Raw genomic sequence first — 11,335 nt, 5'->3', positions numbered from 1 at the left:
AGCCGAAGGCAGTCGCTCAACCAACTGAGCCACCCAGGCGCCCCGCGAAGTGGAAAATTTCTATACGCCACGGGCTGCTCAAGGACACTCAAAAGTGGGAATGATATACCTGCTCATGCCAAGGGTCCAGTCCACTTACAGTTCCACTGAGGAACACACAGAAGCCAGGAGTAGCTGAGGGTGCATGGCTGGGTGCAGAGTGTCCTACGCGTGGTCACCTAGGGGCAGGACCTGAGAGGGGGGAAGGGGCTCCCCGAGATCACAGGTGGGGGAACTGTGAGCGAGAGATGGAGGCTCCAGGGGCCTGGGACCCTCACAACAGGTCAGTCTCCTCTCACAGCCAGAAACTCAAGAAAGGGCCCACACCAGCTCCATACAGCTTTTTTTTTTTTTTAAGATTTTATTTTTTAAGTAATCTCTACACCCAACATGGGGCTCAAACTCACAACCCTGAGACCAAGAGTCGCATGCTCTACCGACTGAGCCAGCCAGGTGCCCCTCCATGTGGCTTTTTTGGAAAACAAGAATCCACTGAAAGCAGGAACTCAAACAGATATTTGCACACCCGAGTTCGTAGCAGTATTATTCACAATAGCCCAGATTTGGAAGCAACCCAAGTATGCATCAATGGATGAATGGATCAGCAAAATGTGGTACATACATAATTATTCAGCCTTTAAGAGGAAGGCAATTCAGACCCATGCTACAGCATGGATGAACCTGAAAGACATGATACTAGGTGAAATAAGCCAGATACAGAAAGACAAGTGTTGTAGGATTCCACTTATATTAGGTACCTAGAGTCATCACATTCGTAGAGACAGAAAGTAGAATGGAAGTTACCAGGGCTTGGGGGGAATTGGGCGTGGGGAGTTAGTGTGAATGGGGACAGAGTTTCAGCTTCGGATGATGAAAAAGTTCTGGTGATGAATGTTAATAAACGTGTAAACTTTTTTTTTTCAAGCCTTTAAAATGGCTAAAATGTGCTCAAGAAATAGACTTTGAGTTACTCCTAGAACTTGCCATTCAAGAGACTTCAGTAGCAGCCCTTACTAGCAACTGTTGTTCTTGCTTTCAGAAAGCATGTTTAAAAATACAAATTTTCCCCCCCAGAAGAAAGAGTCCTGTGGTCTGAGGAATGTCTCGGTCACACACACAGATCTGAACAACAAACACCAGGACCAGCCGCGGGCTGAGGGATGCCAACAACAGCAGAGCTCAATACATCGTGCCGGCCAATGGGCCTTTGAACTTCCTGGCTTTGTCAGCGGATGTCACAACCTCTGTTATTGAAGCAGATTTTGGTATTTAAAGCAGATCAGGCTTGTTTTTTAAACATGCATTCCGATCCTAAGACAAATTTTCTGTTTGTCCAAAGAGAAAGGGGAGTGGTGGTTGGTGGGAACCTGCCAGACAATCATGCATTTACGGGGGGATCAGAGAGTCGGGCTTGTTGTTTGTGATTGCTTTGTTATTGTTTAAACACATGCGACTTAAGAAGAAAGGGACCGAATGCAGCACAGAGAAAAGGCCTCGCACTGTCACTGCCTCAGGGACCCGCCCGCACCTCCCACTTAAACTCACTGTAGTGTTTCTAACACGGTTTCATACCATCATGTTTGCTCAGCAAAGACCCTCTGCCTGGAACAACTTCACACAATTGGCCTCCCGACACAATTCCTGCTCACTTTTTTTTTTTTTAAAGATTTTATTTATTTATTTGAGAGAGAGAGAATGAGAGAGAGCACATGAGAGGGGGGTGGGTCAGAGGGAGAAGCAGACTCCCCGCCGAGCAGGGAGCCCGATGCGGGACCCGATCCAGGGACTCCAGGATCATGACCTGAGCCGAAGGCAGTCACTTAACCAACTGAGCCACCCAGGCGCCCTCCTGCTCACTTTTTGAAAATCCATTTCTAGAAAACTTGTACAGCTTTAAAAAACAAAAGATTTATTTATTTTAGAGAGAGGGAGAGAGCACAAGAGCATGGGGGGGAGGGGGAGAGAGTGAGAGGGAGAGAGAATCCTCAAGCAGACTACCCGCTGAGCACAGAGCTGACAAGGGGCTCAATCCCAGGACCCTGAGATCATGACCTTAGCCAAAACCAAGAGTTAGATGCTTAACCACTGAGCCACCCAGGTGCCCCTAAAAAACTTTTATGAACCTGACCCCCCCCACCCCATCCACACATCTGGGTGGATCAGGCACCTCTTCCAGTGGCTTCCATACCCCTTGGCACTGCACGCGCCAAACTATGGAAATGTGTGGTCTCCCCCACCAGGGCGTGTTATGTTCCTCTCTGTATGTTCAACAGAGACCCACACACAGTAAGTGGCCGATACACCTCATTGGAGTTGGCAAGTCACAGTCTTGTTTATTTTTAAATCCCTTTTCATACATTAGGGGAAGTTGGAAGCCAGACTGGAGAACAACAGAAACACTCTGCTCACGTCTGCTTCTTTCCCCAATTACCTCCAGGAGGCTAGAAAGAGCTCCGCAGGGAGGATTCGCGACTGGCTCACTCTGGCTTCAAGTCCAAACATGTCAGGAAAGATTCTGATTGTCTCCTGGACCAACTGACCATGCCCGGGGTGGGGGTGGGGGGGTGGGGGGGTAGAGTAATGTAAAAATGTGGAAGTTCAACCTTGAACTTCATGGTTGGAATGAAGGAAGGCACATTTCCCTGGAGGAAGGAGGGAAAGTGCTGGGCAGACAGAAGAAGAGATGTCTTGCATGCCCTTGCCATTAACACCACCTGGGAGCCTGTAGGAAATGCAGAGTATCAGGCCCCACCCCAGACCTACTGAAGAACATCTACATTTGAACAGACAGCCAGGTGATGCACTTTCATATTCAAACGTGAGGAGTTCTGCTCTACACCTTCCAACTCCAGCACCGTCTCAAGAACTACTCTGTCTAGCTGGTATGGACGGCTTGGCGTGGCCACATTTCCAAGGAAGGGGAGGCTGTAACTCCTTTCCAGGCCATGGAGCAGGAGGTATATGTCAGATTGTCCTGGAGTCCATCTGTGTTGTAGACTCACCTATGAATGTTACTAATAGGCCTTTTTAGGGTAAAGAGTAAAACCATAAAAATTTATAAACCAAGAGCAGATAATCTCTTTTTCACCCAAGACCCAAGGAACTATTCCAAATCCACCAGACACCAACCACAGCTAAGGCTGAGAACTCTATTTGGCAATTTAAAAACATTTAATTTAACCCTTATTATCAATCCTCTGATTTATTATAATGGCCAGTGTAATTATTAATGATAGACAACTCAAGCTAAACTGGGCGTGGCTATTCATGGTTTGGTATCACCTCATTCAAGTGTACAATGAGTCTTCACTCTGTCACGTATCAGAAGAACAATGTTTCCCATAAGCACAATGGGATCAAGAACATAGATGAGGGACAAAAGGAGATGAAGGGTATGGGAAGGAAGGATAAATTTTAAACCTAGAAAACCCCTGGGTGACTTTTAACAAACTCCTACATTTTATAGAAGAAGAGCTGAGTTAGGAAAGACATGACATGACTATCTCGTTCAGAGAAGGTAAGGGAAGAAAGTGACCACAATTTAAAGAGGACCAAAAATGTGCCAGACGTCCGCTCTGTAGTGTTACATGTATGAGCTCATGTGCTCCTCCCAACATCCCTGCACAGGAGGGTGCTTAGCCCCATTTTACAGGTGAAGAAACTGAAGCTCCTAGAGGTGACGTTGCTCAAAGCACAGAGTCACCACGAGGGACGAGCTGGGACTAACTACCCAGGCCTGACTCCTGTGGCGATCCTCCCGTTCCACCTCAGGGGTAGCTAGCCCTCAGCAGTAGTCCTGCTGAACCCTGGGCACGTCGACCTGACTCAGCTGCTCTCAACCCTGGCCGCACATCAGTCTCCTCTCAAAACACCCAAAAGACAAAAACTAAAGTCCTGTCCAATATCAGTCACATTGGGCGCCTGGTGGCTCAGTCGGTTAAGCGTCTGCCTTTGGCTCAGGTGATGATCTGGGGGTTGTGGGATCAGGCCCCACGTCCATCCGTCCGGGCTAACTGTTCAGCAGGGAGCCTGCTTCTCCCTCTGCCCCTCGCCCCTCCCACCCCCCACCACTCGTCCTCTCTCTTTCTCTCTCTCAAATAATAAAATCTTAAAAAAAAAAAAAAGAATTCCCTAGTAATTTTCATAGGAAGGTATCGTTGAATCCCTGGTTATTGACGTATCATTAGATTGAGTAAAAGTGTCCACAAAACTGCCAAAATTCATAGAACCACTTTGTAACATCGATGAATAGGCCAGAACCTGGTAAGACATCATCATCCCCATCACCATTATCACCATCATCTCTGTAACTATCATTTATTGCACCATTTTACATTCCCACCAGCAGAGTGTGGGGATTCCAATTTCTTCACATGCTTGACCTTGTCCTTTTTTTGCAGCCATCCTAGTGGGTGTGAAGTGGTATCTCATTGTGATTTTGGTTTGCATTTCCCTGGTGGCTACTGATGTTGGGTATCCTTTCATGGGGCTATTGGCCATTTGTGTGTCTTCTCTAAGGAACTGTCTATTCGGATCCTTTGCCCCCTTTTAAATTGAGTTATCTCTCTTTACTATTGACTGATAAGAGTTCTTTCTATATTCTAGATACAAGTCCCTTATCAGATATATAATTTGCTGTGGGTTGTCTTTTCATTTTCTTGATGGTGTACTTTGCAACAAAGTTTGTAATTCTGATGAAGTCCCGTTTATCAGTTTTTTCTTTTGTGGCTTGTGCTTTTGGTGTCAAGGCCACATTTTTTATCAGTTTTTTCTTTTGTGGCTTGTGCTTTTGGTGTCAAGGCCACATTTCAAGTAGCAGGGAATTCTAAATCGCTATTCCTTCCAGCACCTTAACTGACACTAAACATGTATCAGACCATTATATTGTGGTTTCCTTTTTATAGAATCTTTTATTTATTCTACCTTCAAATATTTATATTTTACTTTAGAACATGGTCTATCTATCCAAATTATGTACTACTTTCCTTGATTTACAATGAGTTTTAAATGTGATTTTATGGGGCGCCTGGCTGGTTCAGTTGGTAAAGCACGCAACTTTTTTTTTTAAGATTTTATTTATTTATTTATTTGTGTGGGGGAGAAGCAGACTCCCTGCTAAGCAGAGACCCTGACTCGGGGCTCAATCCCAGGACCCTGAGATCACGACCTGAGCAGAAGGCAGACGCTTAACTGAGTCACCCAGGCACCCCAAGCCTGTGGCTCTTGATCTCAGGGTTGTGAGTGCAGCCCCACACTGGGCATAGAGATTACTTAAAAATACATAATACATGCGATTTTAGGAAAGATCTGGAGATCAAATAAGCACATACATTTAGTAAGGGTCTAAAAAACTCCACACAGTAAATCCCCAAATATACTCATAGTAATTTTGAACAGGTTGGTGATCAGTTCTTTAACAGGAATAGAGGAATAAGACTATTGAGATTACCTCGTCTCTCCCCTAAATTTCAGCACTTCAAAGATGTTATTCCATTGTCTGTTGGCATTCCTAGTAACAGGGGAAATGTCAGTTACTTGCTTATTTTAAGGTAATGTCTTTTTTCTCTGGTTATTATAAGATTTCCCCTTCATCTCTGGTTTTCAACAGTTTGACTAGGATATGCCTAAGTATGGTTTTCTTTGTATTTTTTGTTTGGGGTTTGGTGAGCTTCTTTAGGCTGCAATTGATATCTTTCGGCAGTTATGGGAACTTTTCAGCCATTATCCCTTCAAATACTGTGTCTGCCCAATCTCTCTCTTTTAGAACTGCAGTTACACATACATTGGATTTTTTTTACAATTTCCCCTGTGTCTCTCACACTTTCTTCTGTTCTCTCCATTCTTTTTTCCCCTTTATGTCTCACTAATCCTGCAAACTGTGTCCAGTCTGCTCTTCTTGGACCAAGCCACGTCCTTAGTCCCCACCCAAAATCAGCAAGTTCTTCCCCTCCCCCTCAACCACCTTGAAGAAAAGACCTTGTGTTACTCAGTATACCTAGGAAGGGTCCTTCCTTCTCTGGAAATTTATTTATGTTGTTCTCATTGCTTTCACTGGTCTCTGATTTGTTTTTCTTTTTTTTAAGTAGGCTCCACACCTGGTGTGGAGCCCAATGAAGGGCTTGAACTCATGACCCTGAGATCAAGACCTGAGCTGAGATCAAGAGTCAGACACTTAACTGACTAAGCCATCCATGTGCCTCTCTGATTTCTTTAAAAATTTTATTTTTGCAATTTATTTGCTTTTCTCCCTAGTTGTTTCAGTTGAATGTTGGCCTGTCACAATGTACAACACTCTACTCTGAAGTAAAAGGTTTCCATTTATTATATAGATAAGAAAACTGAGACCCAGAGAAATGGTAAGCTACTGGTTTTCAAACCAGGCTTGGCTAACCACTGTTTTCCTAGAGCCTCCTTGGATGTCATGGTAAGTCGAGGTGGGGAAGCTTTATTTGATTTGTTCTGAACATCTTCCTGATTAGTGACAATCTTATTAACTCATCATTGCAATTTTAATTACCTTTGTTCTTTTATCATAGTCTAGGATCATATATATCATATATGGATCCATAGTCTAGGACTATATATATATATATATACACACACACACACACACACACACACACATACACACCAACCTGGGGCAACAGGACTTTCTCGAAGGCACAATCTCTTTCTCTTTCTCTCAGACAATTTCAAGTATGATGCAACTGATGGGGATTAATAAGGCAGCTGGTGGTGAAAGCAACATTTAGGTCCTTCCTCATGATTCTCTCTGCCCATGGGGGAGGAAACTCTTCTGCCTCCTGGCCTTTCACTCTCATCCAAGTTCACTCAGATGGGAAGACTTACTCATCTTGTACGTTTACTGAAGCTCATTACACAAGTTAGGGGGATTCTAGTGCTTTACACACAAAATCCAGACTCTAAATGGTTTCTCTCTTCTCTTGAATCCAGGCAGTAAAATTCCCTGGAGTCTCTGTCTCCATCTGTTGGGGAGGGGAATGGAGGATGGGGGAGGAAACCATGCCTCCTATAGGGAGCAGAAAGCCTTAAGTCTCTAAACAACATTTCAACTCTCTTGACATTTTCAGCTCAACTTTGTTTCCCACTTGCCTACTATTCCTTGTGCATGTATTCTCTTTGTCTACACCCAAGAAGGGAAGAGGAGTGGGTAGTAGAGTTTAAGTATCAAAACTGTGAACTTTCCAACACATGCTATGTACTGAAAAGACCTGTGTGTCTGGTCATTCCATCTAACAGTGGTCCTTTGCTGTAACTTCAAAAATCTGTGGCCCTTTGGACATTTTTTCTCTTGGATTTGTAGCTTCCTGGCACAGTTGTGCAGAAGGTGTCAGCTCTTTCCCAGGCTGGGTGTCAGACTTTTCTCTTCAGTATTCACATTTCTCAAGTGGCCACATTATATGGACACTGATGTGGTATTTCCTGGTACCTCTGGAGGGCTTCTTCCTTTTTTCTCTCTCTGTGGGCATTCCACTTCAGCTCATCCTAAAATACCTGACTTGTCTGATTTTCTATCATATACTATGTTTTTTTAAGTAAAGAGTCTATAAATATGCCAAGGACTGCTTCTTTGCCAAGCTGTATAAAGAGCAAAATAATGTTGTAATACTTAGAACATCCAATTGTTAGACAAACAGAGAATTTGAGATGACCCTAACTTTCAAACTCAATTCAGAGACAGCCTGGTGGGGAGTCAATAGATTCTTCATTCTGGTACTTTTTCTCAACTTTCTGTTTCATTTTATTCAGTAAATGTACTCATCTACTGACAGACTTACTTTTAAAATGATTGGTTTCTGCCAAAGTGATTTTAAAAATCCTGCTGATTGAAAAGTTTTATCAGTCTCCCAAGCTAAACAGTGCTCTGTGCTTCTGGGAAGGAAGGGCATGTGGCTAAGGTGTTTAATTTTCTAGTTGTTTTGATTCACTCAAAGGAGAGATCTAATCTCTGCAGTTTATTTTTAGAAATGAAATAAATTGCAGCTCAAAGGAGCTTTAAATAAAAGCACCATAATTATATTTACTCCAAGGCCTGAGGATTTTTTTCATCTCCTTTTGATATAAGTTCAATTCATGCCATTGTTATCCTGAGTAATAATGGAGGAAAAAGAATAGATTTGCCAAAAGATACACATCCAGACCTCCTTGCAGTGTTTAAGGAAATGTAGTGCCCATTTGATGAAAACCTTTTTGCTGCTTTAAACCTGCCTCCTTCCTTTTTTTTAAAAAAATATTTTATTTATTTATTTGAGAGAATGAGAGAGAGAGAGCATGAGATGGGGGAGGGTCAGAGGGAGAAGCAGACTCCCTGCTGAGCCGCATGCGGGGCTTGATCCAGGATCATGACCTGAGCCGAAGGCAGTCGCCCAACCGACTGAGCCACCCAGGTGCCCCACCTGTCTCCTTCCTTAATCCCAACAATTCCTGGAGGAATATTAGTTGGGAGAAGTGAGGCCATGACGTCACGGGCTGTGCCTTCTCCAGGTCTGGTCACCGACAGTTTTGCAAGATCTGAGCGCGAGAACTCCTGAGGAACGTACAAAGCTTGTGCAAGATTCACCCCGACAGCTCAACTCCACTTGAGGGATTTACACAAACCACGAAGGCTTTCAGCTCTTGCTCTACAGCTTGGCGCACTCTGCAAAATGTCAGTGAGCTCTTCTGCTATGGCCTGAACTGTGCCCCACCCCCACCCCCCAACTCGTATGTTGAAGCCCTAATGTCCAATGTGATGGTGTATGGAGATGGGACCTTTGGAAGGCAACTGGGGTTAGATGGGCTCATGGTGGGGGGAAGGGTTCCTCACGATGGGCTTAGTGACCTTGTAAGAAGAGACCAGAGAGCTTACTCTCTCTCTTTGCCATGTGAAGACACAGCTAGAAGGCAGCCATCTGCAACCCAAGGGGAGAGCTCCCTCCAGACACCAGCCCTGCCGGCACCTTCATCCCGGATGTGCAGCCTCCAGAACCGCGAGGAATAAATGTCTGTGGCTCCAGCCGCCCAGTCTGTGGTATTTGGTAATGGCGGCACGAGCTAAGACATTATTCCTTGCTCTTTTGGAGGGTTTAAAAAAGTGAAAGTTAAAAAAGCAATGACTAACTGTTTCAGAAGAAGCTTTTACCGAATTAGAAGTGAAAAAGGAAAAAGGGCTTTGAGTTACTGCTGGAATGAGGCAGAGGCCGAATGATGCACCCCGAGCCCCTCCCTAGGCCCGACCGGCCAGCTCCCACGCTCACGCGCCCTGCGCGGCCTCGCTGCTTCTGGAGGCCACTAAGCAGATCATTTCAGTGGGACGTGTTAAGTGCCGAGATTACGGGTATGCTCTGGATATTGTGGGAACAAGCCCCACATCGAGATGATAAGAATTAGCCAGTGAGGGGCGCCTGGGTGGCTCACTCGGTTAAGCGACTGCCTTCGGCTCGGGTCATGATCCCAGGGTCCTAGGATCGAGTCCCAAATCGGGCTCCCGGCTCAGCGGGGAGCCTGCTTCTCCCTCTGACCCTATCCCCTCTCATGCTGTTTCTCTCTCTCTCTCTCTCTCAAATAAATTAAAAAAAAAAAAAAAAAAAGAATTAGCCAGTGAGGACACTAGGTAAGGGCTTTCCACAAAGAAGGAACAGTAGCAACAAGTCAGCCACCTCGAAGCCACTGGGTGGAGCCCAAAGCCACTGGAGCACGAAGTGTGAGGTGAGGCGTGACCACCGTGAAAGCCGAGAGAAAATCAAAACAAGAGCTGGCAACCCCTTTTTCCTAGCACGGTCCCGAAAAACATCCCATGGAGAATCCTATCCCTTAAGGACGACCGGGCGCGTCGTGTGACCAGCACGCCAGAGGTAAGCCTGCGCTGGGACTTGGCACGAGCCCGCGCCCACCCCGTGAGCGTCTGCTTTTGTGCCCGTGTCTGTGGGGCAGCCGGGCCAGCGGTGTCCTGGGAGTCCTGGGCGTCACAGACTCACTGAGGGACCTCAGGCAAGCCGGTTCCCCTCTCTGCATCTGAGCTCTCCCCTCCATGAGAAACGAAGACATCACCTATAAAGTATTTCTCAGGGATTAAATTTTTAGTCTCTCACTTACATTTTGTAAAGGGGGTGGGGGATTTTATTCATTCCCTGACTTGTTCCAGTGAGAATTTTCAAGAAGCTTAAAAAGACAGTGGTTACAGACAAAATACATGGATTACAAGTGGCTAAGAGAGAGGAAGCGTACACGTGCGTATGCGCCTTCGTTTCTCTCGCGTCCAAGCCGGAGTGGGACCACTCCGTCCTACACGGTACCTCGTTTAGCTGCAGTGTTTTCTAAGCCGGAAATGCTATTCTGCGTCCTCGCTGATACTCGGTCTTGTCAGTCTCTACAATTTTGGCCGTTCTGGTGGGCGTGTGGTTCCACATCAGATTTGAGGCCACTTCTGTCCCAATGCCCCATTCTCTTGCAGCTAACCTGGTCCAGGCGGAAAGCCGCCATTTCCCTCCTGAACACCCAGCCAACAGTCCTTAGGGCCAATACTTCTTTCTTTCTTCTTCATTTTTTTAAGTAAACACCTGTGTAGAACTTCCAAAATGATAACTCAGGTTCTCTGAGTTCTTTGAAAAATTGAAAAAAGCACTTTGAAACCTATGGTGTCACTTGGATCAGGTCATTTTAGATTTATCTTGATACTAGAATGGCAAAATGGGGCAAAGCAGAAGCGAAGGCTCTCTATCAACCCAGATGGGCAGCTCTGAAATTGCAGCTGAACCCAAAATGCAAACAGCACTTCAAACGTTTCTCCATCTGTGAAAGAAACGCTCATTCTTTTCAAGCAATACTATACTAGCTGATGTAAAATGCTCAACACACATTATTTGACACAATCCCTGCAACATTTCCATGACGTCATACAATGATTCCCATTTTACAGATGGGAAAACTGATACATACGGAGGCTAAGTAATCTTTCCAAGGTTACATCGCTAGAGTGCAATTCTGATCCAGGCCTTTCTGTCTCCTGAGAGCGGGGCTATCTGTCACTCTTCTCTACTGTCTCATCACTCTATAAATCTCTGCTGAATAAATTTGCTGAATGTAACATGTTCCAACAGAACAACTTGAAAAAAAATTTTCGGGGAAAAGAAAAACCTCATAAGAAGCGTGAGTACGGAAACCCAGGTATGCCTTACGTAATCTGTAAACAGTCAACAGCCTAAGTTGAGGAAAAGAGGAATAACCATTACTGACTTCACAGAAGATACATCAGGACTTAATGAGATCTGAGTGGTTCACGAAGCTGTAGCTCAAC

The 11,335-nt window shown here is 45.1% G+C and overlaps 1 protein-coding gene and 1 long non-coding RNA gene across 11 annotated transcripts in view; one reads left to right on the top strand and one right to left on the bottom strand.

The window, feature by feature from the left end:
- LOC115938661 (uncharacterized) overlaps positions 1–1,687 on the top strand; it is a 6,089-nt gene extending 4,402 nt beyond the window's left edge. The window contains exon 3 of the long non-coding RNA XR_014139660.1: positions 1,114–1,687. This is a non-coding gene — a long non-coding RNA (uncharacterized LOC115938661). The remainder of the gene's footprint in view (positions 1–1,113) is intronic.
- SLC35D4 (solute carrier family 35 member D4) overlaps positions 1–11,335 on the bottom strand; it is an 89,546-nt gene that overhangs the window by 14,230 nt on the left and 63,981 nt on the right. The window lies entirely within an intron of this gene.

This window comes from Leptonychotes weddellii, chromosome 13 (assembly GCF_054177405.1).
Source record: "Leptonychotes weddellii isolate Sample4059 chromosome 13, ASM5417740v2, whole genome shotgun sequence".
Lineage (NCBI taxonomy): Eukaryota > Metazoa > Chordata > Mammalia > Carnivora > Phocidae > Leptonychotes > Leptonychotes weddellii.
Note: the sequence above shows the minus strand (reverse complement) of the source record. Positions and strands in the feature narration are given on the sequence as shown.